Source organism: Hordeum vulgare, chromosome 7H (genome assembly GCF_904849725.1).
Source record: "Hordeum vulgare subsp. vulgare chromosome 7H, MorexV3_pseudomolecules_assembly, whole genome shotgun sequence".
Lineage (NCBI taxonomy): Eukaryota > Viridiplantae > Streptophyta > Magnoliopsida > Poales > Poaceae > Hordeum > Hordeum vulgare.
This window is the reverse complement of record NC_058524.1, coordinates 625,442,311-625,459,655: the sequence shown is the minus strand read 5'-3', so window position 1 is coordinate 625,459,655 and position 17,345 is coordinate 625,442,311.

Sequence of the window (17,345 nt, the reverse complement as noted above, 5' to 3'; positions counted from 1 at the left end):
GAAAGCTTTTTTTGGTAAACAACAATGTATAAGTATTAACACTGCCACTACATCCTATCTTACTCACACTCTTATGTCTCTTCTATTAAAGGACAATCTGTCGTCATCGTGATGGTTAGACCTCCTTCTAGCGATCGACCTCTCCCCACCCTCCCGTATGCATGATTGGAAGAAAAATCAGAAAAACCACCCACCGCTCCTCTCATCCCCGCTCGAAGAAACCGCCTAAAGAATAAAAAAATTGACCCACGACTCACGAACACACGTCCCATCCTCTGTCTCCCCCACCCTATCACTGCCAAACCAATCTCTATCCCTTCCCTCGAGAATTATCCGTAGCTGCTCCCCTCATCGTCCTCTCGTGTTCGTCGTGGCTGCGGTCTTGGCCACGGAAGACGTCGCGTCGTCGTGGATGCGGTCCTAGACGTGGACATCGTTGCTGGCCTCGCACTCCATCTCCGTCCATGTCGCGTCGTCGTCGTGTTGACCACCGTCGTGCGGCCTCTGTACGCTGTCCACCCCACTCTTCAGGTCCATGGGTAAAGTGTAAGGGTCTCCAATATGGCACCACTCTCCTCCAGCGCCGCAAAGCTCAAGTTCTCTGGCGACGTCATCCACAGCCCTCCATACGGATCTCTCATCCAGCGATACTGTAGGTCACGGCTCTCCTTTTTTTTCTTCTGCTTGACATGGGATTGTGCTGAAGGCTTTACTTTTCTGTTCGTCATAGGAATGTGCTTGAAGGATCTTGATTACGGCTATCTTTTCTGAAGTTCTGCGATACTTCTTATTGCAAGGAAGACGAATTCCTTAAGAAACTAGAAGACGTTCAGTTATTGTTTATGCATGCTAATTGTTGTTCAACTTCAGATAAGGGTTGAGCCATCACCAGCGGGTTGATCGGCCTCGCAACTCGTGTCCATCGACGTTGTTGACTCCTCCACTGCAATTGGTGCTTCCGCCGATCTAATATTTTTTTTGCATCATGTACATGATATGTAAAGCCCATGTAAAAGACGATTGTAGCTCGGGGAACGCTACAAATTTTGAGCTGGTACTCTTTTATGTTTACACTTCCTTTGATCAACAAAATATGCCTAAGGGGCAGCTTCAAATGTATTTAGGCATGTACGGCATGGCAGGGGTAGTGAACTGACATGTATCGTCATACACATGCAATGACAACTAGTGTGTGTTTTTTTCCTCTACTGCTTACTTTGTAAGCTGACTCTACAGCTTGAAACCTATGTTCACCTTTTTGCCTCTTCTCCATAGTGATTTGCTACAGATCAATGGTTTTCACTGATTTGGATTGTATGGCTATATATACATCGTCTTTTCATGCCTACCAATATTTTTGTGCTATTTAAAAGAATAGTTCATTGTTAAAATATCTTTTACTGAACTTAACAACTTAACTCATTTGCATACATTAACTCTTGCAGAATTATTGCGCCAGAGATTATGTTGCCATGGAGATTGGCGAATTCTTATCACTGTACTTGTTACTAGCATGTACCATATCGCAGTTTAGAAATATAACTAAGGTATTCCATGAAATTTTTTCTAGCTTTAATTTTCTACTATATTGTTCTGCGTCACATAATGCATACCATGAGCACTCAGACCAAGTTGTTTTGGGCCATCTTCACCTATTTTCCATACTGACCATGCATGTATGGCACAGTGCATCCTCCATACACACAGTTTCAATCTGATTTTGCTATTAAATCCGCTTGACCATTGATGACATTTATATATCCTTAATTTTACTTAAGTGCAATCATTTTTTGAATTTCCGAACACTTTTTGATAATGAAAATAACATTTAAAAAGTAAATGCACAAAGATTTATTTTTTGCGGGAGCTCCTATTTGACGCAAATCCAACACGTGCAGTGATCCCATTTTGTAGAGTTTGCAGGATTTTTATCCTAAGAACCAATGCTTTATTTTTCATATTATTATCAACTTATAAATCCATACTGCAGCAGAACAATTTTCTGAAAGTAGATTATTTTGAAGAAAGCAACAAATAATTTTTCGAATGCAAAAGTTTCTAAAAAAGTTTCTAAGATTCGCGAATATTATCTGAGACCACGAGCAGTTTTCATTTTTTATAAAAAATTGGAAACATTCAACTTTTTTCAATTCCGACCAAAAATTGCAAACATGAATATCATTAAATATGCAAACAAAATTCGTATTCATATGCTATTTTTGGAAATGCAAACAAAATTTTAGGCATGTGAACATCTTTTGAAACTGCAAACAAAAGTTGGAACCGGGAGTATTTGTTGACGCATGAACAATTTTCTAAAAAATTGTTAACACTATTTTCAAACCAGACTACATTTCAAAATTTATGAATATATTTTTGAAATCATGGACATATTTTGTGAGTGAGAACATTTTTGGGAAAAACTTGTTCTTGATTTTTTGAAAATTTGTTCATTTTTCCGTTCTATATTCCTGTCTTCAATTTTGTTTCACATTTCAAAGAAGTGTAGAATTTCAAATTTTGTTCCTATATTTTGAAAGAATTTCAAATTCCAAAAAATCGAATTTTGCAATTTTGATCGCATTTCAAAACAAAAACAGTAGTTCAAGAAAATGTTAACATAAATATGTTTTGCAACTTGTGACAAATTGTTTAAAAATTGAAACATTTTTTGAAAGCCCAAGAACCAAAGTTGAAAACGCAAACATATTTTGATATTTCCAATCAAAATTTCTAGACTCGAATATTTTCAAAATTTGTGAACAAAAGTTCTAAAATGCGAACATATTTTTTAAATCAAATAAAAGATAAAAAGAACCAAAAAATCCGGCACGGAAACCTTGTAGATGTTTAGATGGGCTAGTTCAGTCTGAACTATCGCTCGCTCGCTTGTGCGATCAGTCGACTGTTTGATACAGAGCATTAAAATCTGATAAACTATATTCATCACAAACAGCAAGCTAAAACAGATTAAAAAGGATAATAAATCTGCTCAATCCATGTTCTGCTGCTAAACTGAACAGGAGCTGCACTTCAAAGAGCTAACTGTTCACTATAAAATAATAGCCTTATATTTTTCAGTTTTTAGGGTATTCATCCACTCAGTGACCTGTATGTGGATTTTGCGACCTGAAAAACATTATTGGTTATTTCGTAGTAAAATTATATAGTTGTTTTCGAAATAGGCTTTCGCCCCGCTATATAGATATAACAACCATCAGATACATCAAAGAACCCAATGCTGGGGCAGGCAACACAAGAATGCCCAAAAAGAATAAAAGAAAAATTAAAAGAAAAGAATGGCAACAGAGTCGGCTCGACGAAAACAAGGTTGATCCCAAACCGTTGCGCCCTCCGAAGACATCCACCACGCTGCTAGCACTTCAGACCATCGCATGACAAGCAACACCTTCAGGAAGGAATGCGACGGTGACCACGCCGCTGCCTGAATTGATCCTAGGGTTTCCCCCGTACGCGAAGGGGCGTGGGTGAGTGGGATACCCGATGCCCTTCAGGAAGGAACGACGGCGCCCACGGGTGTCGCTGCGCCGGTGCCAGGCACGCCGACAAAGATTTCTTCCGTTCACCACAAACCCCACCCCGACCGACCCGTCACGCTCCACCAAACGAGCCACCCACCAACATGCGCTACCACGATCTAGGAGAAATCACCGTCATCTCACCATGGAGAGTGAAGCGGGACCGACGGGACCTAGAGGGAACAGCCGGGAACGAGGAGCGACAGAGTCAGCAGCCACGCATGGGAGGGGATAACCTCCACCGCCCTCGACGGTCACTGACCGAACGCAGTAGGGGGAACACACCACACACGTAGGCCCGCTCCAGCCCTTAACGGCTCGTGAAGCTCCCATTGACGCGCTGCAGTGGACGTGCCGCCGTCTCCTCAACCCCTCGCATGAGCCGCCCCCTCTGTCCGCCGGAGCAGGCGCAGGCGGAGCCGAGCTAGGACCGCCCAGACCCAAATCAGGCCCCAAAGGGCCTAGATCTGGGCCGAGATAACGCCGCAGCCAACTATCGTGCCAGCCCGGCGCCATGTGGCCCCGCCACCACCTCCTCACCATCCGGAGCTGCGCCGCCCAAGGAGCACCGCCGCGAACCCACAACGGGACGACCACCTGCAGCCACCGAGCCCGAAGCTGGACCATAGCAGCCGCCCACGCCACCCGGAGCCCGCGCCGCCAGGAGCCAAATCCGGCCGCTGGCCGGCCACAATCCGCGCCACGCGCGCCCCACCATGGCAGCCACCAGGCCACCACAAGAACTCTCGGATCCGGCGGGCCGCCGCCATCCGGAGCGCTCGGATCTGTGTCGCTGAGCCCTGTCATAGCCCAGCGCCTTCGGCGGCCAGCTATCCCGCAGGGGTCCGCGAGGAGGGGAAGGAGCTATAGTTGTTCTCCCTCTGTTTTACTTATTTGTTCACTTGCTTACAATAAATACATAATTAAATAGTCGAGAGTGGTAATTTTAAGGAAATAAACAAGAATCACTATGGGTTCTCTACAATCACATGTACCCGCAGTTCATAGGGACATTTGTTGGTGTTTTGTTCGGATAAGTGGAGATTTGTCTTTCAGATACCATGAGAATCCATGTCTAACATGTTTAGTCACATTGAGCTCTTCAAACTTTTCCGAAGCTACGTTTCAAGCATCAGATTGAGCTCTCCAATATCCCCCGGTGCCGCCAGACGCCCCCTGCGTGTTGGGTTCGACCTGGGACCGTCGGGGTCAATTTCGGTCCTAACCGGCAAAAAAGGGCTCCTGGGGTGCGATTGGCCTTTTTTCGCACCGGTGACAAAAATGGCCTTGCGCGCGCGCGCGGGGGGGGGGGGGGGGGGCTCGAGATGCTCTCAGGAGTACACCTTTCAAAGATCCCTCCCACCTTCTCACGTTGCGACAAGTGGCGCACTACGTGTGTGCCACTGGTTGCAACCTGAGATTTTTTCCTTTTTTTGTAAATTCGTATTTTCAAAACGTTTTATCTCCTAAACCGTGCATCCCAATCTCGAACCATTTTTACCGTTAGGTTCCTCACGTCGAGATCTTCAAAACTAGATCCTATGTTGATAGATTTTAACGAAAAAAAAATTCATGAAAAAAACCTGACCAAAAACGAGAGAAAAAAATCATATGAATGAAAAAACTAACCCGTAGTTGGGAGGAGCAAGAAAAAATAAATAAGAAATGATATTGTCATAAAAATTTAATGAAAAGTAAGAAAATAAAGATAAAAGTTGATATCACGTAGAAAAATATAAAATTTGAAACCATCATAATAAAATTGGACAAATTCATATGAATGATGAGGGACCATAAAAATATCGATAAATTCATATGAATGAAGAGAAGAGGAACCATAAAAAGGTCGACCTAAGTCTAGGCGGAACGGGCAATGGTATAGCCTCAGAGTAATCGACTAGTAGCCATACTTCACCACGATCGTATAGCCTCGGAGTAACCGACTAGCAGCCATAAGTCAAGCTCTTACCTCCGTAAACCCGATGAATCAGGGCGCTAACTGATTTATGAGTGCATCCTTGGTGACAAATGGGTGAGTAAGAGTGTATTTAAATCATGAAGTTGGCACCCAGGTTACTTATAATCCTTTCGTTTCTAAATATAAGCCCTTTTACAGATATCAATATGGACTGCATACGGATCTATATAGAGGTGTTTTAAAGTCTAGATTCACTCATTTTGTTGTGTATGTGGTCTATATTAAAATATCTAAAACGGATTATATTTCTAAATGGAGGGAATAGACAAATTTAAGATAATTTTTTTGGGACGAAAGGAGTATGATGTTGTACTCGAATATGTCCGTTGCAATGCAATGAAAAAAAACACGAATTTAAGACAAAAATTTAATGACGGAAGGAGTATGATATTAAATCACTTGAATATGCCCGTTGCAACGCAATAGAAAAGAAAACACAAATTTAAGACAAAAACTCGAGGACGAAATTGAAACACAATGAAAAAAAATACAAAAAGATCGATCGCATACGTCTACCGCTGCCTATCTCGCGCTGCCGCCGCTCGGGGCCATCTGCGGGAACCTGCAGCACAAGCACCCGTCTCTCGCTGAGGTTCCACCGCTCCGGAAGCACGACGTTTCGCCATGGCACTGGCTCGTTGTGCACCCAGAGGTGGCGCGCGAAGTTCTCGTTGTTCACCGTACGACGCCGGTTAGGAATCAACAGACCTCCGTAGCCGTTGCGGGCGGCGAGGTTGTGCTTGGCCATCGGTCTAGGGTTCGGTTGCTCGGTGAGTGGGATGGACGAGTGGGGCAAGTGGAGAAGAAGGTGACGAAGGGACGGATCCTATTTAATGGGACCCGTCAAAGCAGCAGATGTGTCGCCGCTGTCGCTGCCTTATGGGCCAGCAGGAGACAAGTCATTCCCGCGTATATTTAGATGGGACCGGTCAAAGTAGACGATGCGTCACCGCTGTCGTTGTCCGGTGGGCCAGCGGGAGACCAGTCGTTCCCGCCTATATTTAAATGGGACTGGTCAAAGTAGTCGTAGCGTCGCCACTATCGCTGCCCTGTGAGCTAGCGGGGAGACGAGTCGTTCCCGTGTGGGCCTGCTTTAAAATGAGGCCCCAGGTCGGCCCCACCCGAGCCCTACTTGTGAATGCGATGAGGGTGCCCGAAGCCCACCCCACTAGTCAGGCAACACAACGGTCAAAGGAGGTTGACCCGACGGAAACGGCTGTTTGGCCGGCCACGAGAGTGAGATAGTGCGAAGTAGTGCAAAAACGAGAAAAACTGAGCGAGTGAGGCAAAAACAAGCAAAATTAAGCGAAATGGGGCACAAAAATAAATAGCCTAATAGTAAATGGAAGTCCACAATTTTATATAGGTGCATGAATATGTATATATTACATATACTCGCTCTGTTTGTGAATATAGGCCTTTTATTTTTTTAAACATGAACTGTATACTGATGTATATAGACTTATTTTAAAATATAATTCATTCATTTTACACTGTATGTGGTCTACATTAAAATCTTTAAAATGACCTATATTTGCAAACTGAGGGAGTAGATAATTTTTTTGGGATGAAAGGAGTAAACAAATTGAAGACAAACATTTTGTAACCAAAGGAATTTGATATTGAATCACTCGAATATGCCCGCTGCAATGCAATGAAAGAAAACACACAAAAATATAGACCAAATTTGTCCATTGCAACGCAATGAAAAAAGAACACAAAAAGATCGACCACATACGTCTACGCAGATCTGACAATGAAATAAAACACACAAAAAAGAATACAGCCTCGGAGTAACCGACTAGCAGCCATACTTCACCACATACATCTAAGCGGATCTTGCGATCGTATAGCACACCGATCTAAGCCAGATAGCGATATGCCGACCTTTTACCTCCGCAGACCCAATGAAACAACACTAACTGTTTCGTGACCACATCGTCGGTGGCAACATGAATATAATGTTGAATCACTCGAATATGCCGGTTGAACGTAATAAAAAAACAAAAATTTAAGGCAAAAATTTTAGGACAGAAGGCGTATTATGTTGGTGCCATGGCAATGCAATGAAAAAAACACAAATTTAAGACAATTTTTAGGATGGAAGGCGTATGATGTTTGTGCCCGTTGCAATGCAATGAAAAAAAACACAAATTTAAGACAAAAAAATTAAGATGAAATTGGAACGCAATAAAAAAGGTCGACCGCATACGTCTACACGGATCTGGCAATGGTATAGCGTGGGAATAACCCACTAACAGCCATACTTCACCGTGATCGTATAGCCTGGGAATAACCCACTAGAAGCCATACGTCGACCTTTTACCTCCGCAAACCTGATGAATCAGGACGCTAACTGATTCGTGAGTGTATCCTTGATGGCAAATGAGTGAATAAAAAAGTATTTAAATCGTGAAGATGGCACCCAGGCTCGCCGTGTTGTACTAAAAAAATTCTACGAACGGAGCGGCGTGATAAAATTCTACGAACGGAACTGATTCATGAGTGCATCCTTGATGACAAATGGGTGACTACAGGCGTATTCAAGCAAGGAAGCTGCCACCCAAGAATCATTTAGAAAATAGAAGAAGCAAACATGAAAAAAAAGAAAATTAACTAATAGAAATAAAAATTGCCATAACAAAATTTGGAGAAGAGAGAGAATCTAAATTCGTTGTACGCAATTGAGAGGAGCAACAAAAAGAAAATAAAAATCAAGATAAGAGAAAGAAAGAAAAGATAAATTAAAAATCATCTGAGGTAATTAAAAAGATCGAAATTGGCTGTAAGAGGAGCAAGAGAAAAGAATTCAAAATCAACATTTGTAAAAGATGAGAGAAAGAAAGAGAAGAAAAATTTGAAATTATCAGAGGAACTTAAAAAGATCAACCACATACGTCTATGCGGATCTTGCGATCGTATAGCACCGGTCGGAGCCGGATAGCGATACGTCGATCTTTTACCTCCGCAGACCCGATGGACCAGCGCTAACTGATTCGTGACCGCATCGTCGGTGATAATAGGGTGAGTAGAAGAGTATTTAAACAGGGAAACTGTCACCTAAGCTAGCGGTGTGGTACTAAACAAGGTTCGAGCGGCGTGCTAAACGACGCGTACTAAACGGGTGATTTTCTCATTGCCGCGCAGGAGGCCCCAGGAGAGCGCGTTCAGGGAGTCGTGCGCCGAGTGCAGCATGGCAGACGCGATGGGGGAGGACTCCGTCGTCGTGGTGAGGATGTCGACCACACCCGCCGTCGCCGACCAAGAAGCGGAAGAAATCGATCCCCCGGGCCGCCTGCTCCCCGGCAGCGCAAGAAAGACCGGGCCGTCTCCTCTCCGGCAGGTGCCCGCCGCATCTTCCGCCTCGTCTCTGGCGCCGCAGGTTCTTCCGCCTCGTCTCCGGTGCGCCTTCTCTCCGGCAGGTGCTCGCCACGTCGCCACGCCCTCCATTCTCGGCACCTCCTCTTCTCCTCCACCCTCTTCGCCTTCTCTCCGGCAAGCGGGTGCTCTTTCTGGAGGTGGGGGACTCCCCGCCGAGGGAGGGCAAGAGCACGGGAGTCTGGAGTGCTCAAGGGGAGGAGATGAGCAGGATTTTGATCGGGGAGTCTGGAGTGCGTGCGTGCGTGCGTGATGAGGAGTTACTTCCACCAGAGGAAGGAGATGACAAGGCGGGCCCCATGCGTCAGTGGGCAGATGGGTGTGAAGAAATAACAAAGAGATGCGGTTCTGCTGGGCTTCGCCTGCCACAACTCGCGCGCGTGGGCTGCGATGAAGCCTACAAAATCTGGGTATTTCCCAATTACTAAACAACTGGAGCTATAATTGATACAATAAAATACTAGATAGATTCCTAAAATACTATAAACACAAAGTAAAATACAATTTGGAATAGTAGACAAAGGTGAACATTTTAAAGACCAAAAAAATAAATACAATAAACACAAGACTTTTGTAAAATTTATTTTGGGCCTTTGTAAATGTTTCCACGAAACATTTTTAAATTCAACGGAAATAACCAAATAACTATATATTGAATAATTTTCAAAAAGAAAAATATATTGAACAAGTCATATTTCCTTCTCTCATAATATATCTTTTTTGAGTTGGGTTTGTTTTCTACTGTAATCGCTTTGCAAAGTAGACACCCATCCATATGGGCGGATCCCATCACTGCTCAATTTTATTTTTCTCAACGATGAGGATTCAGCTCATGGCTGCCCATCCGTGTCACGTCCCTCACGCTGCAAACGACCAGGTCATTGACTAAGCAAACCTTGTAACATGTTTTGAAGAAAACGCAAAGTTTACAACAATATTAGTGTATAGCAAAAGAGCCCGTGCGTTGCAACGGAAGCAAACCATACAACACGTTTTAACCTACTAATCATGACTTGAGATATTTATTTAAACTTACTGCATAAGTAGAATTTAAAAATTGTTAAATAAGTAAAATAACATCATATTTAGATTATACGCATCACTATAGATTCAAATTACATTATAAATAGAAATTTAAAAAATTAAATAGGTAAGATACATCAGATTTCGATTCAACACATTTTTTGAACGAAATTTCATATGTAATAATTTAAAATTAGAGTTACAGTTTAAAAGATATAAATTTTTCAAGTATTTGTTAATTATAATTGGACCGTGGATTAATTAACAACACGGATCGGCCTCGTTATGAAAAATGGATTGTACGTTACTGATTAAAATTATAGCATAAATATTATTTAAAAATTATTAAATAAATAAAAATAACATTATATTTAGATTGTGCGCATCATTATTGATTAAAATTACATTATAAACAGAATTTTAAAAAATTAAATAGATAAACTAACATTATATTAAGGTTCTACATATTTTTCTAATAAAATTTCATATATAATAATGTAAAATTGGAGTTACCGTTTAAATGATATAATTTTTTAAAGTATTTTGCATTTATAATTGGACTACAGATTAATTAATTAAAAACTGTAGGGGTGTTTTCGAAAACATATGGAAAATGATTGTTTTTTTTACTCAAGTATGTACTGATTTAAAATTAGAGTTACAGTTTAAAAGATATAAAATTTTCAAGTATTTGTTAATTATAATTGGACCGTGGATTAATTAACAACACGGATCGGCCTCGTTATGAAAAATGTTTGTACGTTACTGATTAAAATTACAGCATAAATATTATTTTAAAATTATTAAATAAATAAAATAACATTATATTTAGATTGTGCGCATCATTATTGATTAAAATTACATTATAAACAGAATTTTAAAAAATTAAATAGATAAATTAACATTATATTCAGATTCTACATAGTTTTCTAATAAAACTTCATATATAATAATGTAAAATTGGAGTTACCGTTTAAAAGATATAATTTTTTAAAGTATTTTGCATTTATAATTGGACTACAGATTAATTAATTAAAAACTGTAGGGGTGTTTTCGAAAATATATGGAAAATGATTGTTCTTTTACTCAAGTATGTACTGCGGGTTTATTTTATGAAAACTGAAGGAGGTTTCTACAAAAAATCCAAAAAACGATTCGTTCTCTCACTGTATTATGTACTGCGGGTTGATTTCGGAAAAGCACAGGGGTTTTCTGTAAAAACGAAAAAAAGATTCGTTTCTCACTTAAATCCGTACTGCGGGTTGATTTCGGAAAAATCCAGGATTTTTTTTGCAAAACGACGACGACGGACGAAAGAAGCACTGCGTGCTTTATTATTAGGGAGAGATACAACATGGTTGTAATAATTTTTCTGTTGCATGTCAAAGACAATAATAAATAATTGAGTATATATACGCAACAACCTAATTCATTGTGACAAAAAACATGTTAAAAAAGATGGTCGCAACATATTCCAAAAATAATAAATCGCCTTTCAAACCCGTCTAATGCCACTGACGTAGCACATTATAGCAGTATGTTCTCTTGCCACTACCCCGCTCTCACGTGACAACATCATGCAAACACCGAGTCTCTCTTCTTGCAGCATCGCTCGGTTCTGACTCACGAAAGCCATACGATCATCACTCTCAACAACACTATGTCACCTCTTTCTCTACCTTAGCACAAGTGCCACTCCCTCACAAACATCGTCAGTCGATCCATTGTAGTGTTACTGACATTCATCATAACACTAGGGCCGCTTGCCGCAAACACCGGTCCACCGACATTTGCAGTAGATCACCTTGGCAGTGCTCCTACCCTCACAGTAGAGCTTGCAGCAAAGGTCGGCCGCGTCACAACACGCTATTGTTGAGGACGTCAAAAAATTGTCGGAGCATCATGTCATGGCTTATTGCCGCGTCCGTCGAAGCATTGCCGCGGTCGCTCAAGCATGTGTCGACTAATTGCTACGGCCATCCAAGTTGTCATCCGAATGTATTGAATCGTTTTCCAAAATCCAATTCCAACTTTTTTCCGAACATCGTGATGGCCTTATGCTTTTTTTATTAGGAGTATTAATCAAAAGCCACACGAAGAGGGATTATAATTTTTTTTTGATGAACCAACAGGAGCTCTGCCTTTTCATATAGAAGAAGAAGAATTGGCCAGTTAATCAGGAAAGTTGGCCGAAAACCGATACAAGAACGACCCACACACCGACCCCGAGGCCGCGCATCCAACGAGCCGCCAACTCCGTCGCCCGAGCAACCGAAATCGACATCCTACAACCCTTTTCCGAAGCAGACAACGGTGAACATTTTAAAGACCAAAAACATAAATACAATAAACATAAGACTTTTGTAAAATTTATTTTGGGACTTTGTAAATGTTTCCACGAAACATTTTTAAATTCCACAGAAATAACCAAATAACTATTGAAGAATTTTCAAAAAGAAAAATATATTGAACGAGTCATATTTCCTTCTCTCGTAATATATTTGTTTTGAGTTGGGTTTGTTTCTAAATAATATAAAAACTTCAAATGGAACAATATCTAACTATTAACCAGATTTATAATTTGAGGAACTCATGTCATCCTCTCTCATCTTAGAACTGGAAATATCCTGAATATCCTCCAACCCAAAATAAGATCCAAATGAATACTCAGGAAACTCCTTTTATTCCCTCTCCATAAAATATTCATTCAAACTCAAAAAAAGTTTCAATTCCTAGTCAAAATTAACTAACAACAAGCAACACAAGCAAGTTTATACCTATTTATAATTAACATTCCAAAATTATAATTTTCGGGGTGTTGCAATACACATTCGTACATTATTGGAATTTATTTGTTTGCCAACTACATAAAACACTCGGCAAAACCTTTGCCGAGAATTGTTCTCGGCCAAGCCCACCCGATGGTACACCTCTCAATAATTATTTTAATGGAAAAATGGGAATTTCATTAAACTTCACGCACAACAATGTCACTGGCTAAAAGCTTTACAATGCAATTGGGGACAGAAGCCTCCGAGAAGGAGTCATACGACTCACAATGAATGCCCAGCTTGGCAAGCTCATGTGCTACGGACTTACAAGTGCGTCGGCACAAGGAAAAAGCATAGGAATCAAAGTCTAGAATGCATTGGATTCTAGATTCCTTCGCCAGCACACCAATAGTTGCCTTGTCTTACCCATTGCTCTTCAAAGCATGAACAAGTATTGAGGAATCAGACTCAAAGATAATTTGATTAGCCCCGATCCTGGTCACCCCATCAACTGCAGCAAGATGTGCCACAAATTCAGGTTCACAGACTTGACGGCACCAAGAGCGATAAAATTCGCCAGCCTGATCATGGACCACATAGCCCCAGCCCCCTGCACCTGTATTATCATGAAAGGCTCTGTCAAAGTTAACCTTCATAGAATGCATTGGAGGTTTGCTACATCTGTGATTGTCCGGTGGCTTAAATTAGGAGGCTTGTTCAGATTTCGCAGGCCCAGGAACTCAATTAGCAACTTCTTCACACTGTGACAAACCACTTGAGGTTTTGGAGCCACCTTATCAGCATTGGCCTTGTTGTGAACATTCCACCACTCCCACATAAGGGTCATGGCGTGCACTTACGTATCTTCATCACAGCTCCACAATTCTTGAAGCGGAGAGTGGGCAGAGTTGCAGAGCATCAACTTTTTGCGGGTCACACCCAGAGTCAATATACACATGTTTTCAAAATTGAAATTATCTGGACGGATGAAAAAGATAACCCACGCCATGAGACCACGGCGGAGAAGAGAATGTAACAAAAAACATATGTTGCTTATTCTTGTTGTGTTGCACTGTGGGATCTGCGTAATTGGGAGAAGCTAGAGAAAAAAAAAGTTGCTAGCCCATACTTGTAGCGTCGCAAGGTTGAATCTAGGTAAATGGAAGGAGTAAGAGTGAAAAAAAATCATTAAACTATTAGAAGAAACTAGCAAAAAAATGAAAATGAACTAACAGAAATAAAAATTGCCATAACAAATGTTGGAGAAGAGACAGAGAAAAAAAATCTACGATCATGTGAATTGGATGTATGCAATTGAGAGGAGCAACAAAAAAAATCAAAATCAACATAAATAAAATTTTCAAGAAGAGACAGAGAAACAAATCTCCGATCATCTGAATTAGATGTACGTAATTGAGAGGAGCAACAGAAAAAATCAAATCTACGATCATCTGAATTGGATGTATGCAATTGAGAGGAGCAACTGAAAAAAATTCAAAATCAACATAAATAAATTTGGAATAAGAGAAAGAGAGAAAAGAAAATTTTAAAAAGATCGACCACATACGTCTACGTGAATCTTGCAATCGTATAGCACCAGTCGAAGCCGGATAGTGATACGTCGATATTTTACCTCCACAGACCTGATGGACCAGTGCTAACTGATTCATGACCGCATTGTTGGTGATAACACGGTCAGTACTAGAGTATTTAAACGGCGAAGCTGCCACCCAATCTCGTCGTGTGATACTAAACAAGCTTGGGTGAACCGAGCGTTGGGCCACCCTCGTCCGTGGCCCATCAGCTTACCTGGGCGTCTAATCGACATCGAAAGAAAAAGAAAAGTGGTGACTTTTTTTATTTTGAGCGGAAGTAAAGTACTCCCTTCGTTCCTAAATATAAGTCTATTAATAGGTTCCTTTAAAGGGACTACATACGGATGCATATGAACATATTTTATAGTATAGATTCATTCATTTTGCTCCGTATGTAACCCTCTAGTGAAATCTCTAAAAAAATTATATTTAGGAACAGAGGGAGTACGTACTAAGGGACTTTGGGTGAAAACGAACGTTGTCTGCGTGTTAGAGTTTCAACCACGCAGACAACCGAACCATACATAACTTGAGGCTGTTGTCTCAAGAAAAGAAAAAACTGGACACGTTCTCATGATCAATTTTCATTGACACTTGGCGGTGGACCAAGGAGAATGTATGTCCTTGACCCTCTCTGACCAAGGAGAATGAATGTATGTCATCTCCTAAAACAGCCTCCTGTTTGATCGGTGGGTGTGGGCTGCCGTGTCAGCCACCTTCGTCGGTTTGCTTCTACACGTGGTGTCGTTTTATTTTGCCGTTGGGTCACGTGGATTTTCTTTCTTCTTCTGTTTGGGGTGAGGTGAATGGCGGCGTGGGTTCCTTCTCTGATAAAGTGTGGTGGCATCGGTGTTGGTGGTGGAGGTCTAACGCCAATGAAAGGAACGTCGAACTCGCTCAGACCATCGATCTCAACCTGCTGCATACGCCGAGCTTCTCCAAACCGTCGGGGATCCCGACATCCCCAACCTGCTCGTGCGACTAAGAAGTTGGTCGCTCTCGCGCCTTCAATAAACTTCTGTTTGGGCCTTTGTAAATGTTCCACAAAACATTTTTAAATCCCACAAAAATAACGAAATAACAATTGAAGAATTTTTAAAATAAAAATATATTGAAGGAGTAATATTTCCTTCTCTCATAATATATTTGTTTTGAGTTAGGTTTGTTTCCCAAAAATATAAAAACCTCCACGACGATCGATTCTGGTCTGTGCGACGGGCCAGCGAAGATGGCAGCCCGATTAAGATTCTTGGCCTCCTGGACTTCCTCCTTCCTCTCCTCTGATTTGGGGGTAACTCCGTCATCCGTTTTGTCTACACTTGATTCTTTCATGTTACAATCTTCATTATGGATGTCCGAGGTTTTGTCCGACAGCCCCCCGACGGATTGTCTGAGAGACTGTCCAAGGGGCTGTCGGAGGGAGCACATCCTCGTTGTTGGAAGATTGTAAAATCCTAACTACGGGCATATGCACCGACGATCTTCACCAAATCTACTTCCGATGCACTACGAGTTGGTAACGATATGATCAAACCTTGTATGCATCTTCATAGTGCTCCTAGGCTAGTGCGTAGGTTGGATTTTTGTTTTTTGTTTTCTGTTGCGTTCCCCAACATGGGACTCGGGACAACCTCATACTATGCACCAAGCTCCTTGTGTTGAGAGACATGTTGCCGCACGTTTCTCTCGGTGGGTTTACCAATTGATAATCCTATGTTACTTGCACCACCGGACCACTGAGAAGAGGAAATTGCAAGAAAAAATATAGGTTGTTCATCCATACTCACTGCATCTAACGATGGAAAATTGAAATGATCTGTTTGGATGAAAAAACTAACTCAGACAAAAGTATAGGGGCTGAAAAAAAATACATTTTGTGTCGTCATTTTTTTCATCGCACCACTGGATCTGCGGGATTGGAAGAAGCAACAGAAAAGAAGATGTGGCAACGGAGTTGTTTTTCAGTATTAAAATTATTGGATGGATGGAAAAGAGAAGTGACACCACCAGACCACTGCATAGAAGAGAAGGCATGGAAAATATACGTTAGTCGTCTATATTTGTTGTGTTGCACCAAGGGATATGCACAACTGGGAGAAGTTAGAGAAAGAAAAGCTCGCCATATTTGTAGTGTTGCACTGTTGGATCTACTCAATTGGAGGAGCAAGAGAGAAAAAACTATTAATTGATGACATCATTGGAGGAGCAATTGGAGGAGCAAGACTTATTTTCGAGGAGCAAGCCTTATTTTCGACTAGTGAATACGTCAATCTTTGTGCTTATATATGTTGATGACATCATTGTTACAAGTTCCCCCAAAGAAGCTATTAATGTTCTATTGCTAGATTTGAACTCGGAATTTTCTCTCAAGGACTTAGGAGATTTACACTATTTTCTTGGTATTGAGGTAAAGAAAAATAGTGAAGGTGATCTTCATCTTTCCCAAGAAAAATATGCAACTGATCTACTGAGAAGAGTTGGGTTGCAAAGTTGTAAGCCCTCACCAACACTATTGTACAGTTCAGATAAACTCTCTCTTGCAGAAGGAGAACTCTTAAATCAAGAGGATGGTACCAAGTATAGATGCTTGGTTGGTGCACTCCAGTATTGAACTCTCACTAGACCAGACATTTCCTTTGCAGTAAATAAAGTTTGTCAGTTCCTTCATGCACTCACTACTGTTCATTGGGCTGCTGCAAAACGCATATTGAGATATCATAGAAATACCTTGAGTGTTGGACCAACTTTTAGCAAGTCATCATCTACTCTAGTGAGTGCCTTCTATGATTCTGATTGAGCAGGCAGTCCAGATGAAAGGAGGTCAACAGGTTGATTTGCAATTTTCTTTGGACCCAATCTTATTTCATGGTGTCCAAAGAAACATGTTGCAGTTTCTCGATCCAGCACTCAGGCTAAATATAAGAAAATGGAAAATGCAACAAGAGAAATTATTTGGGTTAAAGCAATGCTTAAGGAGCTTGGCCTTCATCACACTAAAACTCCACGTCTTTGTCGTGATAACCTTGGTGCAACCTACTTATGCGCAAATCCAGTTTTTCAT